Source organism: Miscanthus floridulus, chromosome 14, assembly GCF_019320115.1.
Source record: "Miscanthus floridulus cultivar M001 chromosome 14, ASM1932011v1, whole genome shotgun sequence".
Classification (NCBI taxonomy): Eukaryota; Viridiplantae; Streptophyta; class Magnoliopsida; order Poales; family Poaceae; genus Miscanthus; species Miscanthus floridulus.
Genome location: NC_089593.1, coordinates 33,095,284 through 33,120,037, shown reverse-complemented (window position 1 = coordinate 33,120,037; position 24,754 = coordinate 33,095,284). Strand labels below are relative to the sequence as shown.

General features: G+C 44.3%; 1 long non-coding RNA gene across 1 annotated transcript in view; it reads left to right on the top strand.

The window, feature by feature from the left end:
* Positions 1-24,754, top strand: part of LOC136505920 (uncharacterized) — a 36,550-nt gene that overhangs the window by 11,080 nt on the left and 716 nt on the right. Inside the window, exon 2 of the long non-coding RNA XR_010771348.1 lies at positions 24,329-24,450. This is a non-coding gene — a long non-coding RNA (uncharacterized lncRNA). The remainder of the gene's footprint in view (positions 1-24,328; positions 24,451-24,754) is intronic.

Here is a 24,754-nt window from a genome sequence, read left to right as displayed (position 1 = left end):
TACCACTTGCTTAAAAGCAGTATAGGTGCTTACAAAGAATGGTTAGTTAATGAACTAATGATGACTGCTAATAAAATCAAATATAAGGACACACATTTAGTAATGCTCCTGTAGATGCAATAAACCCACAAGCCAGATAGCCTTGCATATCCTTGGAGTCTTTTCTTTCCTCCTATCGGGTTTGTCTTGCTGAGTACAATTGAGTACTCAGGGTTTTATTTCCCCCTACTGTAGGTGTCAGGTGGATGCTAGAGCTAACTCTTGTGTGTGGATTCCTCCTGGTGGGCTCAGAGCGGATTCCTTTACGTTGTGATCATAGCTTCTATTTATAACTCTCAACAAATGTTTTAATAAATGGAAGTTCTATGATCTATTGTCATAACTTATATACTAATGCTTCATCATGTCATGAATAGATATTTATTTCCGCTGTAATTCTGATCACATATTTATATTCTGCTGTTAATTTAAATTGTTCATAACTCTGATAACATGTTCATAATCCACTATTATAAATAATAAATATTATACTCTGATGTTATATGGAAAGTGATGTAAGAAATGGCTAAAATGCTGTAAGCTTTATTCTCTCATTTGTGATCCTGATGGAAAAATATGGATTTTCAGGTTCTCCCATTGGGTGTGCTCGACGGGACCGCATAATTTGGTGTCATTCCTTGGGTGCTTAGTGTCTAATGGAAGACGGGTACTCTGGGGAGGCATTAAATTAGGCCGTTCTGTCACAGGTGGTATCAGAGAATAAATGAGGAAATAAAGCTTCGAAAACCTTTTCTAAAATAAAATTTGACAACAAATTCTTTTCAACGAATAGGACGTTTGTATGCAAGGTTATATAAGTAGCCCTATTACTATAGTTATGTATCTAGGATAGATGGCGCTCTGCTGACTTAGGTAGGATTAATTAATTTTTCTTCAGGTATACTGACCCCAAGCATAGTCTGATAGTATCGACTAGTTACAGGGAGAGAACGTTGTGCCAAAAATCTAAGAACGGTTGCCCTATATGTTGGCAATGGTGGAAGGACATATAGGACGTGCATTGTTGCATATCCTACTTGTGCATTGTAGTGACTGTATTGCTTGCGGATACACCATCCATAGGTGTCATGCGTGTCATATTGTGCACGACTGACTCATTCCTATTCTAGAGTTTTTTCTGCACTGTGGCTTTGTGCTTCGTGTTCGCCCATGGTTCACGCCGGTCGTGACCCATGTCTCCCCATACCTTTTTTGCGCTTTTGTCGAACCCTTGCCCTGTAGTCGTAGTAGTTAGTAATGGCCTCGGACATCGCTCGTCTCGAACGCACGAAAAATTTGGGTGGACTGCGCCAGGACCACTGACCGCTCTGCCTTTATAAGCAGGGCTTGGCTAAGCCATTGGTACCACCACTCGGTGCACTTTAGCTCATCTAGCTTTTCCTTCGAGCAAGCTTTTTGCTCAGTCCTTCCTTGCAACCATTGCCAGAAATGGTAGGAGTTTGGGTTAGTAGCTACTGCCTGAATGTTGAGGGTTTTCCCAGAATCCTACATGCCACCCTACAAAAGCTCAGAGTCAAAGATCATCCTAAGTATGAGGGCCACGAGTATGAAAAGCATGGCACTGGGCGGTGTGAGGTTACCATCTACATTGGGAAGAGTGAAGAGTTCCCCAACATCACTGAAGCCTGGAATGTGACCGTAACTAGGTTTTGCTTCGTCGACACCTACCGGGTTGTGGCCCGCAACGCCTTGCGGTACCTTTGTCAAATCTATGAAGAGCCCATTGCCCGTACCCCCATGAAGTTCTTTCCACCTTTGGAAAAGAATCGACAGGCATGGTGGGCTTGCATGGAGGCTTTGCAAGGGCGGGATGCGCAAGAAGATAGTCCTACCATGGTGCACTTGACCACGTACCTACTTGCTCTGGATGAGTAGTATGACCGGCAAGCCTTGGAGCTAAGGAAGTGCCTCCGGCGAGCTGAGGAAGCTGAGATCTTCTCTAGGATGCTCTAGGTGCAGCTGGCCGAAGCACATGCCAGTGCGGTAGCCACAGAGAGTCAGGAGACTGCCATGTCAGAAGCCTTAAAGGAGGCTGAAGATCGGCATGCCCATCAGTTGGGAGAAGCCTATCTTGTCACCAGGGCCAAGCAGAGGACGCTGGCTGCTGAAAGGCTAGATTCCTTGATCTTGGAGGGGATCCCTGTCCACTCGCCAGAAAGAAGGAGAACCGGTATTGTAGTGCTGTCAGCACCTCCACCCTTGGAAGTGTCAGAAGTAGAACCCTTTATTCCTCTCACTCAGCCACTGCCAAGAGAAGAGGCAGATCCATAACCAGGGTGGTAGAAGAATCCGTCGAGCCCGAGAATGAAGATGTGTGGTCTAGAGTAGATTAGTTGCCTTGGGATGCTGTACCCGTAGTAGTAGTAGTGCTTTTCGTCACTGTTCTCCAGTACTATACTCTTGCCATTATTTTTCGTCCATAGTTGTTGAGATCGTCTGCCTATAGGGAAGGTGAAGCATGTGTCAAAAATGGGAGAGTGAGTGTCTGTATGTTGCACCAGCCTAATGACGTTTGGTATATGCATTTTGTTATTTTGTTGTGTTATTGCATTCATCTACCTTAAGTTTCGTTAGAAGTGCTTAGGGTTTTCAAGGGCGATATTAAGAGGGTTACAAGAGAAGTTACCATTCTAATGCCAGCAGACCAGCCATGATTGAATGACATAGGATATTGTATTGACTAATTGTGGATGTCCTAGCAGAACACTTGAATCTCTTTAAATCAAATCCGTCGTTGGGTTTAAATCCTTGTTCCTTGTTGCGAAAGGAAACCTTGTTGTTTGAATCTTCCCTTGCAATACTCCTCTGATTCTGTGGTCTATGACCCCACCGCCTTCATGGCGTGTAAGTTGGTAATAGTTGCCTAGTTAATAGCTTATGGTGCCGCGACGAAACCGAGGGCTCTCTGTGGAACAGCTACCACATGGTGACACTGCTCGGCATGCACTGGTATCGAGGTTGTTGACCAAGTACCTTTACCAAGTTACACCGCCGTACCGCTTTTGCTACAAATATTCTTCTTGAAGATATTCGGGTGTTCGAACGGGAAATCCACAACGGGTTGATGAAATAGTGTTCTCACAAGGTAAACAAGAGGAGGTGGTTTTGGAGGAAGAACATATGATATGGTCTTAGTTTACATGAAAGACGGATGTGGTCAAGGAAGGGAAAGAAAAAGAAGAAACAAAAGTCAGCCGTGGGTAGTCAGGAGTGGTTGGAAAAGCCTGAGTGGATGTCATGTCCCAAGCCCTGCATTTAGTTGACCGCACTATGCATGCTGGGTTATTTCACTACGTGCCCTACGGACGTCGTCTGTGTCAGGCCCTTTAGCACCCCGTTTTCATGTGGGCATGGCATCGCGCCGCACTCGCCGTCTTTATGCATTGTGCATTTCTCCTTTTCCTGGCATCCGGTCAGCTCTTGACCCCCCATGCTCTCGTTTCCATACTAGACCCCCTTCCCCCTCCCTTCTTTCTTCTTTTGGGGACATGGTCGCCGCACGCCTCCCTCGTCGAGCGAACCCTCTCTCCTCCCCTTTATTTCCCCCTCTGCCACGCGCGTAGGAGGCGCACCATGGCCAACCTTATCCCCACAACGTGAACCAATAGTGTATCCCACCCATGCTGTCTCCACTTTCAGTGTGTTGTGCCCCACATCCGTTCACCACTATAAGATGCCCTTGGTCCTTGCTCTTCTTCTCCATTCCCATCCCCTTGAATCCAACACAGAACTACGAGATCCAATTGACATTGTGGAACTAGGTCCGTCAGTCTGAGGTGATGGTGTAATCTGAGAAGAAGAAAGGATATGGTTTTCAAAGAAGTTCAAGTCTACCGTTGGTTAGTTCGGTCTTAGGGTTCATGATGTTTGACTTCTCAGTCTCCTATTTCTAGATCTGTTGGTCATACGCCATGTTTTGGATAATCATTATCTTGTTGTTTCTCCATTGCCCACATCTATCCTGACTTCTAGATCAAGCCTTGGTTGTATTAGATTGCTCTTAACCATGTATCCCTAAATCCCTGTGTGGTTTAGCATTTGAAGTCATGTAATCTTTCGTGTGATCTCTGATCTATGTAATGTAATCGCGTTTCCCCTCTTCTGATTCTTGCTTCGAATCTCAGGATGAGATTCTTTTTAGAGGGGTTGGTTGTAACACCTCTGGTGTTACGAGCTTGCTTAGCACCTAGGTTAATACCTAAGAGAAATTAGCAAAACAAGTTTTTAGGTTTAAAAGTTTAAAACACACATGGGATGATGAGTGAGTCTTAGGTGGTTCACTTTGATGGACTAAACTAAAGATCTGAGTTAATTCACTTAGTGCGTAAAAGTATTTAAAAATGTCCGATAATGATTCTAGCAAGTAAATGGCGAATGGCTTGTTCGGTTGGATTGAGCACGAAAACAATTTTGATAAACAAAATTTGTTGAAAGTAAAATTTGCTAAATATTAAAACCTTAGAGTTTTAGTTATGCTTGTTAGTGCATAAAGTTGTTTAGAAAATGAATTTTGGGTAGCTAAAATAATATAAAATATAAACAGGAAAAATCATATCATCAGCAGGATATGAACATCGTGATTATGTTGGTATGCTTGTTCGAGTGTCAATGTGATGTTTGTTAGTTAAAAATAAACATGAACAAAATAAAAATAAAAACAAAAGTGCCGCTGGTCACTTATCTCACCTACCTAGCCGGTACGACGTGCGCGTTATGAGCTAGGACCAAGCTTGCTAGCCTTGCCGGCTGCTCGCTCTCCCTCCCTCTGCTGGCCTTATCGCATACATCTCTCTTGCTCTCTCTCTCTCATCTACTCGGCTTGGTGCCGCTGCTGCACTAGGCGAGCGCAGTAGGCACCATGTGCGCATGCTGCCTCGTGTCCTTGTTCGGGAGCGCATTAATGGATGATTTGCCGAGCTGGCTGCCTTCACGGTCCGCCAGGTTCGAGTCGTTCCGTCTATGCTCTAGTATGAGGGATGGTGGAGCCTCATTGTTTTCTCGCATGTACTCGGCCTCGACTATACTAGCAGATCACTCTTGCCTTGGTCCGTCTAGCTCCGGTCGGGCCGCTGCCGCTTTTCACGTTGCCCGCACATGGCCCTGCTCCCGCCCAGCTCAGTGTCATTACGCTGACATAACCGTGCTGAGCAGGACGGGCCACCTCCGAGCTGCTGCTGCTGCCCCCTACCCTCTGCTTCTTGAGGACGCCGAGCTACTGCTCTCGCCCTGCTCACCCTCTCTCTCAGTCTCTCCCTCTCGTGTGCTCTTTGCTCTTCCTCAATATGCTCTCCCTCTCTGGCTACTGCTCACTGTGGCTCACACTCGCCACACGTCGAGCTCTGCACTGCTTCGCTGCCGTCTCCCGGCCACCATGCGTGAGCACACGTGTGCCCCTCGGCCCTACGATGAACCTGCTGCTCGGGTGACCTCCTGCTGGCACCTACAGTCGCTCCCGTTACCGACCATCGCATGCACAAGTGCGCCTGAGTCCCACGCCATGTCCCCACGCTAGACCATGGTCCCGTAGCGCCGTCGCTCTCCTCCCTCTCACCGAAGCCCACGCGTGGCTCTGCCTCACCGGCTCCTTCGCCCTCCACTCCGACCGCCAGCTGCCATGTCCTGCAGCGTCCTCGTAGTGTCGCCGCTGTCATCCGCTGCCACCGTTGTGCCCCGCCGTGGCCGCTTCCACCATCGCCACCGGGCACGCGAGCATGCCATGCCCACTCGGTGCTGAGGAGCCACCGCCAGCGTACGCCGCCTGGTCACCTTGGCCATCGTCAAGTCATGGCCGCCACCGCCCGACCGCGCACTCCTCCCCGCTCACGCACGCCACCATTGTGCAGCCACCACACCTGGATGCGCCATTCCCGCCGACGACCGGTGCTCCCCTGTTCGTGCTTAGCTTTTGAGGATGAAGAGAAGGGTAAGAATCAAAGTAAAAATTTTGTTCAGGGTTCTCAATGTAATTTCCGTGACTCACTTGAATAGTGTTAATGTTCGGTGGGTGGATTAAGTAAAAGTACAGGGGCCTCGGCACAAAATGGTGCCGCCACCGCTGGGCTTCCCATCGTGGACCGGCCTGCTCGCACTGGGCCGCCCGCGCCTGTTACTGCGTCGTGCGTGGGTTAGCTGCTAGGCCGCCATGCCTGTTCCCGCCGTTGTTGGGCCGTTCGCGCCCGCGTGCTTGGGCCGGCCTTGTGCCGCACGCGCCGGGGCCACGCCCGCCGTGGGCTGGGTGGGCCGCGGTGTTCTTTTTTTTCCAATGAATTAGTAAAGATTTCCTAATATAAATTCTGAGCTGATTTTGTTATTTAAATATAAAATCATTTAGGAGTCCAAAAATTATGGAACAAATTTCGTTGGGTTTCTAAAATCATGATCTATCTATTAGCGTAATTGGTTCATCTAGTTGGTGCTATTATTAGGGTTGCTCTAATTGTTTTAAAATGTTTAATATTGTTAAAATGTGAACTTGTGGGAATTTTTGTGGGGAAATGGGGATAGTGCTGACCCTAAAAATTTTACAGTAAATTCCTAATATTATTTGCTGCTCACTGTAATTTTTGTAGCTCCAGAATAATCAGTTGCTAGATAGATAATGATGCCCTATTTCAAATAAAGATTAAATTGATAGAATGGGATAAAGAAATAACTTGGGTTTGTATAACTAAAACACTTGTTGGGAAATGACACATTTCTCGACGATGTTGATACGTAGATTAGTACGTTAGTCATTAGAGCTAACTTGTTAGTTCGTAGTATGTACTCTGTTTTAAGAGTTGTGGTTGCCTTGTGAATTATCTGTTGCATCATTTGAAACAATGCATATTATATAGGTACGATGATGGATCAACGGATCAATTGAAGGATGATTGGGAATCTGAAGATGGTGTAATAGTATTCTCTCCAGGAGATGATGCAATGGGCTTTCTATTCAAATGATGGTGAATGATCTGAAGATGTAGATACTAACTTTTTAGTATATATTTTACCCAGGCAAGCCCCGGTGCATAACCTCAACTTTTCTGCACTTTAAATTATACTTGTGCATTAAGTTTTAAGGTGTTGAATGAAACCCACTTGCATATATATATATATATATATATATATATATATATATCTTTATCCTATGAGTCTTACTAGTATGATAGGACCATGTAGATTGCTATGCTACTAGGACTCTGATAGAAGTCGAGTGATTACCTATCACTCACGAGAGATAGGAAATATATTATTGTTGTTACTATATTATTATCACTCATGATAAAATGGTGGAAAGGAAAAATAAAGACCGGGTAGGGATATGGTATGGGTATTGGTGGGTGTAAGAGGTTGTGTCCTAGCTAACCAAGGGCATAGCTAGGTTACACTTTTTCCCTAGTCCTGTGTCGGTTAAGGACCGGCCGTTGCATTGGGTTCTAGGCAGGTCACAGACTTATTATCCTGAGTACATACTTGGGTATGGGCGCAGGGAAGACTTGTTACTCTCTTGTTATGGGTTCTTGCTCTTTCTGGACCGACTTTTAGGGTGGTTTTTGGGTGGAGGTCCTTGCACTGCACTGAGTCCGAGACTCAGGGGCGGGGGCTTGGAGTCCAAGTTTGGACGGGGACCTGGACCCATGATAGGAGGGTAGTGGGTTGGTCCTGCTTGTGCCTAGGGTACAAGCGGGGCGTGCATTTCGGGGTACCCAGCTGGGCACATTGATTCGTAAATCGCTGGGCGATCCGGTATGACTTGTCTACAGTCTAGCAATGTAGTAATTACTAGAAGATGAAAGATGGTAAAATGATTCTGATTGCTTACCACCTGTTTGAAAGTAGTACATGTGCTTACATAAAATGGTTAGTTAATGAACTAATGATGACTGCTAATAAAATCGAATATAAGGACGCACATTTAGTAATGCTCCTGCAGATGTAATAAACCCACAAGTCAGATAGCCTTGCATATCCTTGGAGTCTTTTTTTCCTCCTATCGGGTAATTCTTGCTGAGTACAATTGAGTACTCAGGGTTTTATTCCCCCCTGCTGCAGGTGACAGGCGGATGATAGAGCTAACTCTTATGTGTGGATTCCTCCTGGTGGGCTCAGAGGGGATTCATTTACGCTGCGATCATAGTTTCTATGCATAACTCTCACCAAATATTTTAATAAATGGAAGTTCTATGATCTATTGTCATAACTTATATACTAATGCTTCATCATGTCATGAATAGATATTTATTTCTGCTGTAATTCTGATCACATGTTTATATTCCGCTGTTAATTTAAATTGTTCATAACTCTGATAACATGTTCATATTCCGCTATTATAAATAATAAATATTATACTATGATGTTACATGGAAAGTGATGTAAGAAATGGCTAAAATGTTGTAAACTTTATTCTCTCATTTGTGATCCTGATGGAAAAATATGGATTTTCGGGTTCTCCCATTGGGTGTGCCCGACGGGACCGTATAATTTGATGTCCTCCCTTGGGTACTTAGTGTCGAATGGAAGATGGGTACTCTGGGGAGGCATTAGATTAGGTGGTTCTGCCACATGGTCCGCCTTAACCCTTCCACAAATGTCACATTCTGAGATGTATTTGGTAATATCCTGTTTCATGTTTGGCCATCAATACAAGTGATGCAAATCATGATACATCTTGTTACTTCCTAGATGAATGGATAATTTGGAGTTGTGAGCTTCATCCAAAATTTTTCTTCTAAGCTCATCACTTGAGGGAACCACCAATCGGTTCTTGAACTTCACCACACCTTGATCATTAACACTGAAATGAGGACAACGCCCTTCGGCAATTAACTTCTTGATATGCGAAATTTCCGAAATATCTTGTCTTTGCTCTATAATAATTTGCTCAAGTAGATCCGAGGCTAGAGAAATATGGGCTAACACCTCAGAATGGTTGAGAGACAAAGATTCTTCTTCAACTTGATGCGACTTCCGACTTAAGGCATCAGCTACCACATTAGCTTTTCTAGGGTGATAATGAACTTCTAAGTTATAATCTTTGATTAACTCAAGCCACCTCCGTTGCCTCATATTCAACTCAGATTGAGTGAAAATATATTTAAGGCTCTTGTGATCCATAAAAATATGTACTTTATTTCCCAACAGGTAATGTCTCCAATTTTTAGAGCATGCACCACTGCAGTCAGCTCTAAATCATGGGTGGGATAATTCAACTCGTGCTTTTTCAGCTGACGTGAAGCATAAGCAATCATACGTCCGCCTTGCATAAGCACACATCCTAGTCCCGTCCTAGAGGCATCACAATACACATCAAAAGGCCTATCAATATCTGGTTGGGCAAGAACAGGTGCAGAGATAAGAAACTTCTTCCAGGCTTGGAAAGCTTCTTCATAAGCCAGACTCCATACAAACTTGACATCCTTCTAGAGCAACTTGGTCACTGGTTGAGCTATTTTGAAAAAATAAAGGATGAAGCGCCGATAATACCTAGCAAGACCAAGAAACTGATGAATCTGATGCACTGACTCTAGAGATTTCCAATTTAACACATCCTACACCTTTCTAGGATCCATAGAGATGCCTTCAGGTGTTAGAACATGTCCCAAAAACTGCACTTGATCCAACCAAAACTCACACTTACTGAATTTGGCATACAACTTGTGTTCCCTTAACTGAGTCAGTACTATCTAAAGATGCTGTGCATGCTCTTCATTGTTCTTAGAATATATCAATATGTCATCAATAAACACCACAACAAACCTGTCCAACTCTGGCATAAAGACTGAGTTCATGAGGTACATGAAGAATGCAGGAGCATTGGTGAGACCAAAAGATATGACTAGGTATTCATAAAGCCCATATCTAGTAGAGAAAGCTGTCTTTGGTATATCTTGTGGCCAGATCTTAATTTGATGATACCCAGAACGAAGATGAATCTTTGAAAACACCTTTGCACTAGCCAACTGATCGAACAAAGTATCAATACGAGGTAAAGGATACTTGTTCTTAATGGTTACCGCATTGAGAGGGCGATAATCCACACACATCTGAAGACTGCCATCCTTCTTCACAAAAATAGCTGGACAACCCCATGGTGAAGAACTAGGACAGATGAATCCCTTCTCCAACAATTCCTCTAGCTGCTTCTTCATTTCTGCCAGCTCCTTTGGAGCCATGCGGTAAAGACACCATGAAATAGGTGCAGTACCAGGTTCTAACTCAATTGCAAACTCAACCTCCTAATCCGGTGGTAACCCAGGTAAATCTTCAGGAAAGACATCCAAAAACTCATAGACCACAGGAATAGAAGCAAGATCAGGAGAGGCTTCAATATAAGCAATAACTAGTAGGGTGGAAACTAAAGACATTAGGAGAGACATTCTATCCTCAGAAGAAGGAAGCTTTAACTCAATAAATCTCTGCCTAAGGTTCAGGACTACCCCATAATTTCTCAACCAGTTCATTCCCATAATTGCATCTATGCCTTGCCCAGGCAACAACATGAACCGGAGACGATAAGAGTGAGTTGCTAGCACTAGTCTCACAGTGACCGTCCAAGTGTTAACGCACAACTGCGCACCTAAGGTTCTGATTCTATAGGCAATAGAAATAGCCATAGTAGATATATTGTGCCTATGTGCAAACCCCATACTCATGAATGAATGTGATGCACTAGAATCAAATAATACATATGCTAGGTGGGAATCAATGGTGAACATACCAGCCATCACAGGCTCTCCCTACGCGATCTCCTCAGCCTCAGTGAAGTTAACCTGTCCTGAGCGGCTCACGGGCACCTTCTTCCTAATGATAGTCCTCTTGACCAAACAAGAGTTGGCTGAAGACTGAGTAAGCTGGTTCTGGGGGCACTCACGACCATAGTGTCCTTCCTTGACACACTTGAAACAAGCACTCAACTTATTCCCCTATCCCTGACAAGGTGAAATTTGTTGTCCCTGAGGCTGCTGCACCTACTGAGTAGGTGCATGGTACTGAGTGGGAGGTGCCCGGTGAGTCTAGTGGGATGACTGTCCACCCAGAGAGTGATAGGACACCCTCCTCACAACCTATTCCTTCTAATACTGTGGGTGACTAGAAGACCCAGTGATCACCCTCTTGTGCTTCCACTCAGCCTGAGAGTCACGCTGAAGTCCCTTCATAGCAATGGCAACATTCATCAAAGCACCAAAGGTTTGATAGCCCCCTATATACAACTTCTCTTGTAAGATGCAAGAGAAACCACGATTGAAATGGTCCATCTTCTTCTCATCAGTATCCACATGAGTCCCAGCATACTATGCAAGATGGTTGAACTTGTTCACATACTCCATCACAGTCATGTTTCCTCGCTTTAGCTCTAGAAACTCAGACATCTTCCTGTTCAGCAAACCAGCAAGAATATAGTATTAACAGAAAGCAGTGGTAAATTCCCGCCAATTCACATGGTGGTCCATAGGCTGCATGGTGTTGAAAGTGTCCCACCAAGCACTAGCAGATCCTAGAAGTTACTATGTGGCAAAGCGCACCTTCTGCTCATCAGTCACATTGAGCAGTTGAAACTTCTGCTCCGAATACGAAGCCAATGCTCCACGTCCAAAGGCTTAGCAGTCGGCGTGAACATGGGTGGGTGTGTCCCCAAAAAGTCCTAATAGGAACAGGGCCTCTTGGGACCACGGGCACCACCCCCATTCCCGCCATTGCCACCGGGGCCTCAACGGGCGAAGCCACCAATAGCCTGTGCCAGCATCTCTAGGGCACAGTCTGACTCGCAATGAGCACCAATCATATCAGGCATCATCTCAGCATGGGTCATTAGGGGCGGTGGTGGTGGCGGAGGAGGAGGACCAAGGAGTGGGGCCTCGTGGCTCTCCCGGTTGGCATTGCCATGATCATCGCCACAACCATTTTTGCCCTAATCTTCACCAAGAACACGGCCCATCCCAGCACTGGTGCTCCCGCGATCAGACCTCAGGTTCATCTGTAAATAGATAGAAATCCACCGTTAGGGACAAGGCCTCCATTTTTAGAAACAAAAGGCTAGAGAGATGCTAAGGCCCGATAAATGGTTACTAGTAAGTACTTTTCCTTAAGAGTTAAAGTATTTCTCTTTATTTATTATCTTATCAAGTTACTATCCAAAAATTATACGTGTGGGGGAGTTTAGTTTAAGCAAGATTATCTTTTCATGATGCATGGATGGACCTATTCGTTTGCTCAGGCTGGAATATAGCGGCATTCGTATATAATTTTTGGCACAGTTCACACTCACTTTCCGTATGCTAAACAATTCTTACACAACGTAAGTTAGTGTACCCGCAGAAGATTGATTAGATAAAACTAGTGCCATTATCCTAGATAGACCATATTACTAGGGCTATACTTATTTATGTAATTTATCGCATCCTATTTTTCGTAAAGCTTTTGTTGGTCAAATTTTAGGTTTTGAAAAGAGTTTTTAAACTCGTAGACTCATTATTGGCTTTGATACCACCTGTGGCAGAACCGCCCAAAATAACACACTTTCAAAGGTGCTCGTCTTCCACTAGACACTAAGCACCCCGAAAGTTAGCTACATCAGACAGTTCTGTCGAGCCCACCCCATGGGAGAACTCGAAACAATCCATGTTTTATATCCAAAATCCAATAATGAGTATGAGCTTATAATACTTAGTCGATTTCATACAATAAGTGTTCTTAGAAATTATTTATTACAATACCAGAGTTCAGAGTGCGATAATCAAACAGCGGAATGGAAATAAACATCTAGCGAAAACGATACAAGGAGCCATTTATGCCCACCAGAAGAATCCTTCACACAAGAACTACTCCTCAAGCTGCACCTGCAATAGGGGTAAAATAAACCCTGAGTACACAATGTACTCGCTAGACTTACCTGACTAGGGGTAATAGTTTCTCGACTCCAAGAAGTATGATAGGCAATATGAGTTTGTTGTTTTCTTTTGTTTGCGAAAAGCATTACTAGGAGTACGTCCTTAAGACCAAGTTTTATTAGCAATCATGATTACTTCATTAGCTAACCATTCTAAGTAAGCACTTGGTCTACTTTCAAGCAAGGGTTGAGCAATCAGAACCATTTTACCATCTTTTATCTTCCAGTTCTTACTATGGTGCTAGACCATAGCCAAGTCGTACCGTCTCACGGAAATGGCGATTTGCGAACCAATGTATCATAGCTGGGTACCCCGAAACACACGCCCCATTTGTACCCCAGGTACAAACAAGACCAACCCATTCCACTCCTGTAACGGGGTCCAGGTCCCCATCCAAACTTGGACTCCAAGCCCCCACACTTGAGACCCGGTCTCAATATGGTGCTTAGACCTCCACCTTTCCCCGCCTCCAATTAGTCGGTCTAGAAAGAGCCAGAACCCACGACAAGAGCGTAATGAGCCTTCCCGCTCCCATAAGCAAGTATGTGCTCAGGATAATAAGTCTGTGACCTGACTACCATCCACAACAATGGATGGTCCTTAATCGACGTGAATAGGTAAAACAGTGTAACCAAGCTAAGCCCTCTTGGCCACGAGACACAACCTGTTACACCCACCAATACCCATATCGTATCCCTGTCCGGTCTCCATTTTCTTTTCATCATTTTATTATGAGAGTAATAATAATCACCTATTGTGAGTAACGGTAGGTTACTCATGCTACCAAAAACCTAAGCATAGCAGCTACTCGAACCTGTACTAGTAGGACTCTTGGGACAGATATATTTATGCATGTGGTTTCTATAAAATTCCTATAACATAAATGCACATAACATATATAAACAGTGATTATAAAAAATAAGGGTTATGAACCTGAGTCAGCCAGTGGTGGCTCTAGTACCTCCTCCTACACGAGAATCTCCTCCTCGTACTCCTCGACGATCTCCTCAAACTCGTGATCGCCAGTGGTCACAATCTCCGCCAACTCATTCTCTACATGCATGCGATGATGATGCAACACTTTGCATTTAAGCAATAAAAACTCCTAAACTAAGAATACGCATACTAAGCTACTAAGCTAGCTCTAATGACTAAGGTACTAAGCTAACTATCATATTTACCTAGCAAAGTGTTGGGTTCAACTAACAAACACCTAGCTTTACAAATGAAGGATATATCTTTATTTCTATTAATGATTTAATGTATATTGAAACAAAGAGCATTTAACTACCCTAATGCTTATTCTATTCTAAAGCTACCAAAATTACAGTGAGCACATAATAATACAATGAAGCTACTATAAAAATTTCAGGACTAAAGCTATCACCAATTTACCATAAAAATTCCTACAATATTTAACATAATAATATTAAGCACTCTCAAATGATTTAATAGCTCCTGGTATCAATATATATATGTGAACTAAATACACTAATAGATAGAGCACAATTTTAGGAACCTAACAAAATTTGTTTCATAATTTTTGGACACCTACATGATTTTATATGATTTACCAAAGATCAGCTCAAAAATTAAATTAGAAAACGATTTCTAATTCCTTATGAAAAAGAAAAATGAATTCTCCCGTGCGGCCCACATGTGCGGCCCACGCGAGGCCGGCCTGCAGCGCCTACGCCGACCAGCTGGGACCTACGTGGGCCCACCTAACGGGTCGATCACCATATCCGATCTTGGTGGCTACGCAAAGCGGCGGTGAGGGGTGGCGGGACGCGCTGGAGCGAGCTACAATGACGCATGCCCCGGTGATCTAGAGCACCTAAGGACCTAACTGGCTAGCGAGGGAGCATCAGTAGACTACCATGGACCAAGCCGAGGTGACGGTTGGGGTGGAGGATGACGGAGGAGGGCTAGCCACGTGCGGCCGAGCCGTGCAGCGGCGCACCGCAGTGGCATGGTCGCGTCAGCGATGACGGGGAGGCGGTAGCGATTCTACTGACGTGTGTAAGGTGGAGAGGGAGGCAAGGTGAAGCTAGTGGTGTAGGTGAATTGGTTCGGGAGGGGCGGTAGGAGGGCTGCCCACATCCACGGCTGGACGTGGCCTTATCGGCACGGCGGTGGGGAAACTCCAAAATTAGAGCTTGGCAGTGCCTTCTTTATGGCTGGGTGGGGTCGGGCAGCGAGAGTGCGTGATGGTGAAGCCATGGATGCACTGAATTGAATAGAGGTGATCGTTCGCAGGGTAATTTGATGGCGCGGCTCAACGACATCAGTAGAGGGAAAAAGAGAGAAAGAGAGAGATGGGGCGTGGCAGGTGGGCTCGGCTTGTCCTCACCTTGGCGGGACATGGTCGATGTCATCGTGGAGGCCCACGTGCAAGTGCTAGCAGATAGGCACGCATGTTTGCGACCGGCGTGGCCTGCACGCCGCAGTGCCATTATTGTCAAGGCGACGGCAAGCCCAACCACGTGCGCGCGGCAGAGGCGGCATCGCCTTAGGCCGATAGCGGCATAGAGATGCAGAGTGAGACATAGACATGACTGCGAGGACACGACACCGGCAGCGGCTACGGTGTGGTGTGGGGCGAGTTGTAGTGCGGCAGCGCGGCATGGCTGACGGTAGCACCGCCCGGCTACGCAAGCAGCAGCAGCGGCTCCACGTGCTAGGAGCCAGCAGCAGCCAGGCCACAGCTAGGATAGAGCAGCCGTGTGCACGCTGGACAGCCAGCATGGCGACGCCAAACACCCGAGCGTTGTGACTGCGCCCACGCGGCCAACTAGCCCGAAAACGTGTCGTGCACTACAACTAAACGGTTGCTTCAGGAGCCAAACCATCTTCACCATGCACAAGATGGCATATGAGACTACCAAATCGAGCTATAACACTACACCACCCTTTAACCCAATCTCTCAAAATAATTTGCTAAACATATCAATGTCTAGCTATTGACAAACTTGGAAATTTTCCAAGATTTTGAGCTAAACTTGATTTCAGTTTGTAATTTCTAGGCTAGTAGAAATATTAGTAAGGATTATCATTTTTTAATAGCAAGTATTTCACTCTCATCTATAAAGTTTGTACTTCAAACTTTATTTAAGTATCTCACACATGTTTTATAGTATTTTTGCTTAATAAAAATTGGTTTTCAACCCTACTTGATATACATGAACTATTGAATCAACTTTCATTTAGCATTTTTATTGATCATTTTAAGTTACAAGAAATTTATCTATACATTCTATCACATGCATTAACACATAAACATGATGCTCATGACATGTTTTAGTAAATGATTTAGGGTGTAACACCGAGGGTGTTACAGTCGCCTTGCACCACGATCCGCCTTTGATGATCGTTTAGTCGGTGTCAGGTTACTAAACGATTCGGCGGTGATACACTTGTATCCCTGCCACATAATACGTATAGCGATAGTGTTGGATGTTTGCACCACCAACGACGGTGGTGATAACAAAACAATAAACAACCCTTAATAGCTTACTGAACACAAAACATATAGATATATTCATTGCATCCATAAACCATGTTCTTACTATAACAATGAACTCTTACCATAATATCTTTCTCAACTGATGTCCTAACATAAGTGGTACATAGATTGTAAACTAAAGGTACTGATCTCTACAGGCTTACATAAACCGTAGCTGTGCTCCTCCCATGTGGAACTCCTGCTTGCTAGGCAAAAATGAATGTAATTAGTGCATCCTTCGGATTAGTAGCCAATGCACCATGGAACCCCTCTTCTTCCCCCCTTAGCCAATGCAGGAAAATTATTCAAAAACACTTAGACTTGACCTGCACAAAGCAGCAGAATTAATGATATTGAACACACCATTTCTTTAGTTGCCAAGCCCAAATTGACCTATATATAGAATCAAAACAGCTACCTACCTAAAAAAACAAAATACAGCAAATGCATCTTTACTACTCTGCTAATGATTGTATGAACAAGGGAACATAAGAAAGATAGTGAGGTCTATTGATACATAGACTCCTAGGTAGGTCTAGGACAGCGAATGACCCGTGTAGGGAGGACATGCACTTTTCTGTGGTTCATGTCATTGCAAGCAGTGTTTTGTCCTCCCCAACAAGGAAAATCAAATTCCATTCAAGGTGAACTGCAATCACACTTTGTACTCTGCATCACAAACCTCATAACCAAATTCAATATTGTTCTATTCAAATATCTCCAATGTGGTCACTATATGATTCAATGTCCATCTATTACTATCATAGTCTTCAAGGATCTAGATTGAAAGCTAAGTCACAGTGTAAATATCAGCAGTACATAAACACAACTGACCCTAGACTTCATGGATAGAGATTGCATCACCACTGTGGCTTATGTATTTTTGTTCATGTCTTTCCGTCCTATATCAACAGCAACTGATCTAGGAGAACTCAAGCCTGTGCATAAAACCAATAAAAACACACTTCTCGCATATGTGTATACTATAATACCATCACGCCATTCAGACTCTTAAAAGATCCAAGCTGCACTCTTAGATGAGTAGATGCTCACACCTACGGACTCACCCTCCCTCATCTTTCCCATATTCAAACACATGGAAGTACGAGGAGACTGTTGGAATCGAATCTCAAGCGAGCCTCGCCACAAGAACGGAGGTTATCCGACAGTAGCAACCATTTGTTAGTCACCGGATTGCAGACAACATAGCGACACCCAAAACACCAGCAAAGGATGCGGCCGCTGCAACAATCTAAGACAACGACATCGTGAATGGGGAAGGGCAAGAAGGACAAGGAGGGGTGTTCACCGGTGACACTGGTGAAGCGGCGTTTGCCTTTGTAGGTGCGATAGAAGAATCCAACAACAATCTGGGGTAGCTCCTTTCGGTACTCAGCGTCCGAGATGAGGTGGTTCTAGGAGCGGCAGACACACTTGTAGCTACACAAGGAGCGGGCGGTGAGGCGGCAGAGGATGAGGACTAAGACATGGTCTGTGAGGATGCCCACTCCCTTCATCTTGTTGAGGACCTCCTCTATCTTGACAAGGATCTGCTGTAGTGGCAGCCACACACTAATCTAATGAAAGCTTGCTTTCTACTTACATGAGTGAAGAGGAGAATAAAAATCCAAGAAACATGGATAAGGGAAGTGCAAAAGCATTACCCTTGCGTTTGAATCTTGTAGCAGTGAGCTCAAGCGGGCACGACGGTGAGTGCCACCTTGGTCACTAGTGGATCTATGTGGGCCGGTGAGGCGTATTGGCGCCACGGCGTGGAGCACTAGATTGTTAGCGGTGAGTGGCGGTGATGGGGAATAGTAGAACTGAGGAGGAGGCAGATAGGATGGGGAAGCGGTCTTTGTAAGCTAAAGTAGGAGGCACGGGAATGCAAATTTGACAGAAACTTCGTAAATATGCGCGGGAGACTTGGGCGGTCTTGGAAATTAACGATAGCGGTGCCATCCTGACTGTCTGGAAGAGGTGGTGAAGGCTACCAGCGGTGGTGGTTGCGTGTTACGAATATCACCTAACGACGGATGTGACATACGGTCATGAAATCTAAGGTGCTCGGGGGCTACCATCACACTACCGGTCATAGAAGACGACTTCCCAATCACACAAAATAAACATCATAGCAAAGATAAGGAATATCCCGAAAAATACATAAGAACATTTCATATTTCATGTAAATAAAACATACGAATTCTATGCTAAAAATTCAGTACATAAAATAAAAATCCTACTACAAGACTAGCTTCAACGGGATGCGAATGACCCTCCATCAGGCCTTCTGCCAGGCTTGTAGTAGGGGCCCTTTCCCATGCGGCGCTTGGTACCGCTGTGTTAATTAAAATATAGTTAGTTTCAATTGGTGACAGGAACTACGTAGTAACTTAAAAATTTAAAAGAAGGTTGATCATAAAAAACATCATCACACAGAGTTATTATTTCTTCAGTACCTTCTCTTTGCGCGCTTGCTTGTCGGCCCTATTGGTCGTGTGGTGCTTGTTCCTGCGAGCCTTCATGGCCTAATTGCCACCGCAGTCCCCAACTCCACCAAGCTCACGGTCGCAAGCCATGGCGTCGTTGCTCTAGGATTTACTTGGCCAAAGCACTATGCTCTGGCTTAGAGATCCCCTCACCTCTGCGAGACTTCCCATTCGCATGCTGCAGCAACTCATGAAGACTCCATGATGGCACTTTCTTGCCGCGGCAAAAAGAACACACAAAGGTGCCCTCGCCATGACCACAAAACATGACACCTCCATTAGAGATGTCGAGTAGGATCTCGCTCTCCTTCTCTTCGAATTCAGCCTTGTCTAAATATGAGTTTTCGATCTTGGAGTCACTGTGGCCTGCCATGCTTGCGGAGAAATTTGAAGAAAGAAAGAGAAAGATCAACTGCAAAATTTTGCAAGTTCAGAGTGAAGAAAGCAACACACCGCACCCCCTTCTTATACGAAGCAATGGCGATGATTCGCATGGCAATGTCCACTTCCCTAGGAGCATATTTCCCATCGATTCGCCTCACTGTGTACCCAATGCGTCCATTCGCTTGGTAGCGTCGAGTTCCCAAGGCGTGTATTTCACGTCTCTTGGCCTGGCAGCGTATCCAAAGCGTTCAAAAATATTGGAAACACAACCGCTACAATGGCCATCAATTAGGAGTGCGATTGACATGTAAGAACTCGCCATACCCAACTACGATGTTGTGGGCTACGCCATCAAGATCGCGTCCAACGTCCAAGATCAAGTGGCACACTACACTACGTGGCCGGATGATGTTCGTCACAATAACTCCTCAATCAATCAAATTCCACAAAAAAAACTCCTCCTCAATCAACATATGTCACGCTGCTGTGCCTCTCTAGCCCTCTGACTCGCCGCTATCCACACGTTGTACCTCCATCCACACCGGCAATCTTGGCGGCGAGGCGGCACCCCACGTCGCTGACGGCGCTCCCTGTCGAGGTGCAAATTGAGATCACCGGCCACCTCGCTGCAACCTCGGAGCAGCCTATGGATGACCTCTGCAGCCTACGGGCGATATGCTCGTCCATGCACGGCATCTGTGGTGACCACGCTGTTAGTCGGCACGTGGCAGTGGATCGATGTAGACATGAGGCGAGGTCGTCGAACGACCTCGTCAACTACTTCGCCCTCCTTGCTAGGCTGACCCAAGTCGACAACCAGAGGCTTGCTTGCTCACTAGGATACAAACCGTATTCGCAGAAAACCACAGCCCCCGACCATGCCTCAACTATCTCACCCGCGCCGCCGATGGCGGCCATAATGTGGTGGCCTATCTGGTCTCCATATTTCTCTATAGGCACAATGGCGATGCCGCTGATGACAACACTACGAGGCAGTACCTAAGATGGGTCAAGGGCGAGGAAGAATCGCGGGCGGCGGTGGCGGACCAACGAGTAGAAGGCTAAGCAACAAGGGGGTGTCGGCTGTGCCACGAGGTGGCCGAAAAGTGATCCACGAAATGACGTGGTGGCGCAACAAATGGTCGCCTTTGCCGCTGGCACAGGTACGCAGCGATCTTCCGTGCGCAGGCGGCGACTGCAGTGTTCCAAAAGGATGGGAAGAAATGACTCTGTTTTGTTGCAAGGAATGTAGGCTTCGCCGTGAAATTATTTTGTTCGAAAAGACAATTGGAATAGGAAACTAATTCACTCTTTACATGCGAGAGTGAATTAATTAAGTTTTGATTTTCAGTTGCGAGAGTGAATAGGAAACTACTCTGTAATTCAATATAAGTGTTCTACTACAGTACACTTCGCGCTACTAACGCTGAATCACCGTATGAAACGACGATGGGAGCTGTCACACCACCGAGAATTGATGTCTAATTCTAGATTCATCGAATAACAGACTTCATTCGATCAAGTCTTGTGTTACATTTTTTTGTGAGGAATTAAATTAAAAACCAAGCAGAAGACAGTACACGTGACCACGTCCCTCTATTAAAAGCCAAGCAGATGAGCCATTGGTGTTGAAATGTTATTCTAACACCACTGTAACGCATGTGTGCACCAAATAAATAATTCAGTTTGCAAATAAAATAAAGATGGCACACTAGTTTAGCTCAAATAATGATAACATCCATCATTGTCCATAGACAAGCAAACAACATTGGTCCATTTAAAATGCATGACAGAGAGATACATCAAATGTAGCTTTATTTACTGCTCTGCTAATGAATCCAAGAACAAGGGAACATAAGGAAGATAGTATGATCTACATATGAACTCTTTTTTAATGCTACAAATAGCATACGAAAGACTCGGGCAGGGATGACATGAACTTTTATGCGTCCCATGTCATATGCGATGATTATTCTATTCTCCCCAGCAAAGAAAATCAAATTCCATTCTAGGGTGAATTGCAATCACTGTGTAGTCATCAACACAATCCATGAAATCAAATTTAATATTAATCCTTTCAAACAGGATTCGTGTGCTGACCGTATGCTTCATTATACAATTATTAGTACCATAGTCCTCAGGGATCCAGATTGAAAGCTTGGAATCATTGGGACCACTAACAATACATACACATAAGTGACCCTGAGCTTGACGCATGGAGTGTTGAAGACCACTAGGCCTATCAATTTTCCTCCATGTATTTCCCTCCATATCCACAACAAGTATTTTAGAGTACCCCCAGAGTCCCCCATAATATGCAGACAACCGTTGAGAAACACACTTAGTGATATTAAAAATGTCACATCAATCTCCTCGTCCCATTCAGATTCCTTATAGATCCATGCTGCAGTTCAAATGAGTAGATCTCCACACCTACGCACAAACCATCGACATCCATATATTCAATCACATGGAAGTACGAGGAGGCTGTCGGATCGAACCCCAAGCGAGCCAAACCAACAGAATGGACAACATCATGGGTGCTAGACAACAATATATTAAACTTCTGGCTCATTAGATTGCAGACAACATAGCGGCATCCAGCAGCCCCACGGCACCAGCATAGGATGAGGCCGTTGCAACAATTTGAGACAACTACATTGTCCTTGAGGAAGGGCAAGGACAAGTCGGGGGACGTTTACCGGTGACGCTGGTGAAGTTTCGCTTGCCGTTCTCGGTGTCGTAGAAGAAGCCGGCCACAGTATGGGCCAGCACCTGATGGTTATAAAAAATGAGGCACTTCTAGGAGTGATAGACAAATTTGCAGGAGCACAAGGAGCGAGCCGGGGGTGGCGGGGAATGTCGAGAAGAAGATCGTCTATGAGGCTGGCCACTGTGTTCCTCTGGTTGGGGGACGCCTCCATTTCAAAGAGCTTGTGACAAAGATCTGTTCCTTACTAATGAGATCTAAAGAGGAAAATAATCTGACAAAGATATATTAGTGAAGTGCGAAAGCATACCCTTGCCTTTGGATCTGGCGGCGGCGCGGCGCGAGGTGTGCAATGGTTCACAAAAATTGCGAGAGGAACAATGCGCCGGCTGTGCGGGAGGTGGCGGCGATGCGGCATGAGGCGTGCAATGGTTCATATAAATTAGGAGGGAGGAACAATGCGCCAACCTTGAAGATGGAGAAGTGAAAGTAACGTTGATGCAACTGTGTTGTGGGTAGTTGGGAAATGGGAAAACAACTCATGCTGAATTTACTACCGCCGGTACACCAAACGGTTATGTAGGGCCGGCGGCCATAACGCCTATCCCAGTCGGCTCAGCTTTTCATGCGACGGAGAAAATACCACTGCCGCATGTATTGTTAACATGTGGGTGGTAGAAGTTTCAATGGCCGTTTTTCCCCTATGAGGCCTCCCTATCGGTCCAACCGGTGGTGGAAGAGTGACACCGTCGCTTATATCGCTATGGTAGTGAAAGTGACGACAGTGAAATATCAATCTGTAGTAGTGATCATACCTCACCTTTATTTTCTCCCTCCTTCCTTTTTAGCATGGACCACCTTCTCTCTCGCTAAGCATATGTAGCTTCTGCAAGCTACTATGACAAGTGTAGGGCACCTACTTTTTTCATCCGATCCTACATGACACCTGGGGTTAGTAGTAAAAAAGCAGCGTTGGGGAAGCTCTCTCGTCTCTTGAGAACGCTTGATGCAAGATCTCAATAGATTCTGCTACAATATATGTTCTAGTGGTGTCTTCAAGTTTTAGTCAGAGGAGGCAATAGCTACTTTTGCAAGCTTTTCTGACATTATGCGAATTAAAACCACTAAGAGAGGTTATTTGGATGTTGAGTGCCGACGTAGAGGTTGAGACTCCCATCCAGCATGGAGTGCTAGGGCTGGCCTCAAAGGGGTAGGAGGCCTGATAATTCCTATCCACACTGGACGTACACGTGTCAAGCTAAGTTAGTAGAATCACGTTCATCAACGCAACCACCTTCCTTAAGAGTCCACTTCTACAAAACCGGTTTATATTAGAACGTAGAGATAAAAAGTGATCCGATGTATTTGCAAACCAATGGGGTCCCACAAACCAAAATTTAGTATTAGGAGTTTTCCATATAAGCCTTACTTGATGAGTAATTTTGACCATTTTCTATCCTTTACTGATTCTTAATGGATATGCTCTCAATATTTTAACACACCTTCTTATTTTACAATCGATTTAATTCCTAGATAATATAGCTTTACTTGTTGGAGTATTAGGCATGTTGGTTCTATCATTTATTATATGTTCTCCTTGTGTATTGTATCAATATTACATACTTATATGATGGTGGTACTACCACACAATGTTACTGTAGACTGATAACATATACATGCTCTGTTTGTGTAAGTAGTATATTTATCTACATACCAAATTTATGATCGCAAAACGTATGGTTTCAAGATATTGTAGCTTTTAAAGAATGCAACATCCAAATGGGTCCTCATGAAGACAAGATATTTTATTGAAGTATGAAAATACATTCATTTTCTTTGCACATTATGGTTTACAATACTACTAGAGCGAACTTAAAGAAGGTATCTAAGAAAGAACAATGGCTAGACTTTTTATTAGTAATATCAATAAGTAAACACTTTGTCGGGACTTACAACATTGACTATGTTTGTGGCAACAAATTTATTACCAAGTAACTAATGAACACACATGAGACAATCCATAAAGCAACTGATCATGATCAAAACTGTAAGCCAAACATAGATATCTAGCATTTACGCAAAACGACATGATTCTTTGCAATGAGTATTTGATAGTGCAACTTGAAAACATTTTTTTGTTAGACACATAATTTCTGCGTGTCATTTATTCTGCTTATGAATTACATCTTGCTACTTTTTTTATGAAGCCAAAAGTTCATGCAGTAGCAGATGCATTAACAATAACAATAACAACATATTGTCATATAATCATATGTAGATATCATGATGTGCATATTTATGTTGGATGTAGCAAACTCTTCATATTTACAAATGGACTTCATGATTTAATTGGCATTATTCTCATTTATGACATTTAATTCTAGCAACATACTATGACAAAAGGCCAAAGATGGTTAGTTTTGTCCTCAACATGTAAGTGTAATTCACATGTCATTATATATTTTTTAAAAAAAAATGTTAATACCAATATAAGTAACAAATGTTTTCAAAAAAAGTAGATGGAACTGTATTCTGGTGCTAATTTGTCATATGTATATGCAGATAAATTTAGCATTTGGGCCTATGTATATTAATAGATTCAACTATATTATGGTACTAATTTTCTGTGTCCACAAAATATAAAAACAATATAAATAACAAATGATGAACTAATTCTTTTCATAGTACGTACACCTGTGTATACGTACATGCCCATTTGGACTTGGAATACAATCTT